General features: G+C 38.6%; 1 non-coding gene across 1 annotated transcript; it reads right to left on the reverse strand.

The window, feature by feature from the left end:
• Positions 1 to 250: 250 nt before the first annotated feature.
• On the reverse strand, positions 251 to 386 carry LOC115873851. The gene has a single exon (XR_004048631.1). It is a non-coding gene; the product is annotated as a small nucleolar RNA SNORA71 (small nucleolar RNA).
• Between the last annotated feature and the right edge of the window lie 5,366 nt (positions 387 to 5,752).

Below are 5,752 nucleotides of genomic sequence, written 5' to 3' on the forward strand. Positions count from 1 at the left end.
GGCAACAATCCCACTCTCCACGCTTGCTTGTTCCAGTGCCGGAGATCAACTCCAAATAACCCGGAGAGCGTCCGTTGTCCATGTTTCTGTCTCCGTGGAGTCTGCTTCAATGATCCACTGCTCAGGGAGCAGTGCTCCAAGAAGCTTTCTCCTGGAAAGGCTTCCGCTGTCACCACAGAATTCCTCTCGGCTCCCAGTGGCCCCCCCGATGCCCCAGGGCCGGGAGGTGTCGGCAGGAGAGAAGTAGAACTGTGTGAAAGCCCCAGCATTTGCAGGGACAGGGACGCCGAACCCTCCAAACACGGGAAACGGCTGTCCGCAATCGCTCTCCCTGCATCCTTGATGACCAGGACACGGGCAGTCCGAGGCCACTTTTGAATGCAGGTCAGGTATTCAGTAATTTAACATGGGGTTTTAACAGTAGTAGGGTGTTTCTTAATCTAATCTGAACAGTACCCTGTAAAAGAGGAGAGATACCTAGACAGAGAGAAGGGATGCTGGCCATTTCAGCATAGAGTTAGGAAGTATGAGCTAAGGAATAACTCAGGCTACAAGAAACTTGGAAATAAAAGGATCTTGTTCTAGAACTTTGGAGAGAAAGAAGCATAAATTCTGATCTAAACTCAGCTTCCAGAACTATGGAACAATATAGTTCTCTTTTTATGACAGGTTCTGCCAACTTCAGTGACCCTCTCCAAAGCACAATGTCCCCTTCCAGGGACTGCTCTCTCCTGTTAACATGTCCAAAGTATGTAAACAGCCTCCCCATCCTACCTTTTTAGGAGCATTCTGGCCATATTTCCTCCAAGACTTATTTAATGGTTCTTCTGGTAATACACGGGACTTTCAATATTCTTTGCCAACACATTGCAAGTGTTTTTTTTTTTGGCTTTAGAATGTATGAACTGACTTTGACCTATGCGTTAGGAAGATATAATTGCTGCTAAGGCCAGGGCAATTCAGATAAACTCCCTTGAAACAGGCCACCCTGTATTCCATTTATGTAGATGTGTGTTACTTTTTAGGGTAGGGACTAATGAAATATATTGATTCTCTGGTAATGTTAGTAAACTCTCAATGGCTGTACAACAGCTTACTATAGGTATACTGAAGAGAACAGAGACCAAAGGCTAACGCTTCATCACAGCACAATAGTCTCCTCTCCTTCAGCCTTTAGATCTTCCCTTCTCCAAACTATTATGTTAGACCTTTTCCTAGATTGGTGACTGATAAGGAGAGGTAAGTATGACAATGCTATTCTATTAAGTTTAAGAACATCTATTTCTGTTTTAATTATACAGTTTAATCCCTGAGTTATGTATGTAGGCACTAAATATGGTGGAAAGAGTTACAAGGCCGTAAATTTGATGTTGGGTTCCAAATTGAGTTCCATCATCGCCTGCCCATGAGAATGTTAGAAAGCCCGCTTTTATGGGGTGCTAAATTCTTCTTGTTACTTTTAGACAATGCTGCTACCTTTTTGGTTAAGGATCAAGTGAGGCAATGTCTAAATGGTGTCTATTTATATTACTTATACTTCACTGCAGTAATGCTGCTTCCACTATCCAGTCAAGTAAATTACTGTATCTAGAAATCAGGGTCATGAACACATTCCAAAACTCCCATAAATCTTAGATATTTTGCAGACCTAAGAACACAGTATTGATTCGTACCTTCCACCACACCCTCAAGCTGGAACAAAGAGGCAAAAGCTCAATATGCCATTGGCAGCTTCAGCATGAACACAGAGGGCCTGGGTTTTCGGAGCTCTGCAGAGTAAGAAGAAACACAAGGGAAGTGACCTGTATTACCACCAAGAAGAAAATAGACTGGATGATATGAAAATCATGCAATGTGGTAGGAGGGTTATAGCTGCAATAAAGGAAGATTTCTTCTCAAATAAAACTTCCAAACTTAAAAAACTCAATTTAGTCACATAATTAGACATATAGATCACAGTAACTGGATGAAAATAAATCACCAACTATAAAGGTCTATGTGTTGGCTAGTAATTCAATAGTGCTTCAGAATAAACATATTTCTAATATTGCTGTTCTGGGATCATTTTCTCAGCAAGATTAATAAGAAAAGGATCATTGACTGGGAATTAACCCCAACTCACGGCTGTATAGTAAAACTGACCCATAGGTTGTTTTCCGTCACCTCAGGTGAATATGAAAGTTGGATAACGAATGAGGAAAAACAAAGGTAAATTGATACATTTGAATTATGGTGTTGGCAAAGAATATTGAAAGTCCCGTGTATTACCAGAAGAACCATTAAATAAGTCTTGGAGGAAATATGGCCAGAATGCTCCTAAAAAGGTAGGATGAGGAGGCTGTTTACACACTTTGGGCATGTTAACAGGAGAGAGCAGTCCCTGGAAGGGGACACTGTGCTTTGGAGAGGGTCATGGAATTGAGGAAGCACCTCAGTGAGAGGGCTTGAGACAGTGACGGCAGAAAGGGCTCAAACAAAACCACAAGTGTGAGATATTTTGTTCTGTTCCACACAGGGTTGCGTACTTGGCAGTACCTAATAACAATCACAACCATCGATATGAAGCAGATAACCTGGCCTGTTTTTCTGCAGTACCGTTTGTGTGTGTTTGAACAGCCAACCCTTCTGGTTGGTGGTTGAGCTCAAACTATTTGTGCCACCCAGGAACCTTATCAGCAAAATGCCCTAATGTAATGCTTGTTTATGTCTTTGGAAAGTGCTAAAGCATTTTCCACAACTTTTTGAATTTTACATTAGAGCGAATGGTGCTAGAACACATTTTCGTTGTACGTGACATGACCATAAGAGTATTTTTAAAGGATAAAGTACCAAGAATCACAAAGAATAAAGTAAGAAATCATCTCACAGTCAATAAACTGAGAATGCTGAGAATCAAAGGAATAGTTTTAGATTGAACTTTAAAACAGCAAAACCAAAAAACTAAATGTAAATATTTCATATAATATTTTCATACATTTTTATTGACTATATATATTTTTATAAAAAATTTATATACTATCATAAATATAGAAATTGCAGCATAGATATATTTATTTTTTGAGTTCGGAGCCAGTCAATACTCTTTAATTAAAACTGTAGACTTATAGAAATATATTTCATGTCTGATGACTGGATGCTTGCATTTTGTAGAATGAAGACATTAAGGCCTTCATCTGCAGTGAACTTGAATGACCTAATAAAAGAACTTTTGAATGGCATCTTTGTTCCTGTTATTTAAACAAGAAAATTAGAACATTAATATATATGTGTATGTGTGTGTAGTAATCCTACCACTCAAGAAGTGACAGAAGGTCATTACCTTAGTAATTCCTAAATAACCACAAATAACAAAGGATCATGGGTAATTAAAATTCATAAGGATATGTTAAATACTTAGTGCACAGATATGAATTTGGCTGTACATACCCTATTTTCTAGGCAATTTAAAATTGAAATAATCTAGTTTGACTAAGAACAAAAGCTTAAATGATATTTTTAGATGTTTATTAAGCAGATTTTCTTTGGTGAATTATTATTGACACTATATAGGTTTGCTGTGGGTCATAATATGACGATGGCAGTGACTTTGTAGTGTATTATGGGAAGGTATGAACTTAAGTCATCAGAGAAGCTGGTTTGTATGAAGAAGAATGCAGCATCAGGATTGGAGGAAGCTTATTAGTAACCTGAGATATGCAGATGACACAACCTGGCTTGCCCAAAGAAAGGAGGGCCTGAGCTAGGAGTGCAACCTTCAGTCAGTAGTACAACTCAATGTAGAGAAGTCCAAATCCTCACAACTGGCCCAATACATAACATCGTAATAGATAGAACAAAGAATGAACTTGTCCAGGATTTTGTCTTCCGGGATCCGCAATCAATGCTCATGGATGCCTCAGTCAAGAGAGCTCCAAACATGGGTTGCATTAAGTAAATCTGCTGCACAAGACTTTAGTGTCTTCAAAAGCAAGGAGGTTACTTTGTGAACTAATGTGCACGTGACCCAAGTTGTAATATTTTCAGTTGCCTCATACGCATGTGAAAATTTTAAATAAAGACTGAAGAAGAATCTATGTATTTGAATTGTGGTGCAAGTGAAAAATACTGAAAGGACCATGCATGGACTGCTAAACGTACAAACCGATCGGTCTTAGAAGAATATTGGCCAGAGTGCTCCTTAGAGGCAGATGGCAAGACTTCATCAGATATACTTTGGACATGTTTTTGGGAGAATCCAGTTCTCCCAGCAGAAGGACTCTGGTAAAGTAGAAGGCAGCACAAAAGAAGTCCTTCAGCCAGATGGATTAACACTGTAGTTACCACAATAGGTTTGGGCATAGGAACCATTGCGAGGAACCATTGCGCGGGATCAGGTAGTGTTTCATTCTGTTGTGCATAGGATCACTGTATGTTGGAACTGACTTGAAGGTACCTAACACTTTTCACTAGTAAGTTCTCTGAAATTCCTGGAATCACATAGAGAAATTAAGATCGCCATTTGAGGCAGAGAGGAGATAAACTCCAACTGGTCTCAGGTGCACCAAGAGGAGGTACCATGAAAAATTTGGCATTGAATTCTTAAAATAGTAAGAGGAAATGTCAAAATTGGGTTTGAGTTTTTGAAAAGTAAATCTCAGACTTTTTTGTTAGAGAATGGCAAAGACAAGAAATCTTCAAATAGTTAAATCTTTTAAAATTTAACTGGTGCTGTGTTTGTTTAAAAATAATAATAAGCTTCAAAACGTAGACTTGAAATACATGTCAGAAGAGTTTTAATGCTTACAATTCATTTCAAAAGCAATGGAAGATATACCGACCAATTTCTCTATTGCTGTCAAGTTGTTTCCAACATAAAGGCAACCCCGCCCTCCAAAAGTAAAGAACCCAAAACTGCTGCACAGGATTTCTAAGGCTGTATGTCATCACTCCGCAGGGGCCGGCTAGCACATATTTCTTCCGTGGTGCTTGTCGGATTCAAACCACTGCTCATTCCCTTAGCAGCCACTACATCATGAGATCTTTTATCCACTTCATAAACAAGGCTCCTTCCTGGAAAAATCTCGTACTTGTTGTTAGAACTTCATCCAGAATGACTGCAAATGAGAAAAATGAAAAAAGTGAAAATGAAAACTATTGTATTAGAAGTAATAGATCTGGACAAATAAACAAATGCAAGAGTAGGGCAGAAGGATGAAAGTTAGGATGATTTTGACTTTTTTAATTGAATGGCTAGATGAAAGGAAAAAACATGTTATAACAAACAAAAATATCAAGAGAATAATTTTGAGATCATAAGGTTACTTAATTTGAATTTCAACCTGTTGAATAGGATGTAATTAGAAATTACATAATGTGCCCTCAGAGAGAGACCATTTTAGATTTGAGGACCATTTACTTTAAAATATTAGTTAACCTGTGGGGATTGAAGAGACAAAAGGGGGTTTGATGAAAGTCTTTTCGGGAGCCCAGGTGGTGCTTTAGATTAAGCCTTGGACTCTTAATTGAAGGAAAAATTCTGGGTCCTGCTTCCCTTGAATATTACAGCCCATAAAATTCCATGAAACAGTTCTTTATTCTTTAGAGTCAGAATAGACTTGATGCCATCAAACAACAAAACCAGTTCAAGGACCATAGCAGAAGAATAGGACAGAATGAAAATGTGCAATTACAGAGGGGAGAGGAAGTCGACAAAGCATGCTTACTTTTGCCTGCAGTAGCACTGATCTTAAAACTCTCATAGACTCTACATTTA

Source organism: Echinops telfairi, unplaced genomic scaffold (genome assembly GCF_000313985.2).
Source record: "Echinops telfairi isolate 266 unplaced genomic scaffold, ASM31398v2 ScPeMD7_7469;HRSCAF=8507_1, whole genome shotgun sequence".
Lineage (NCBI taxonomy): Eukaryota > Metazoa > Chordata > Mammalia > Afrosoricida > Tenrecidae > Echinops > Echinops telfairi.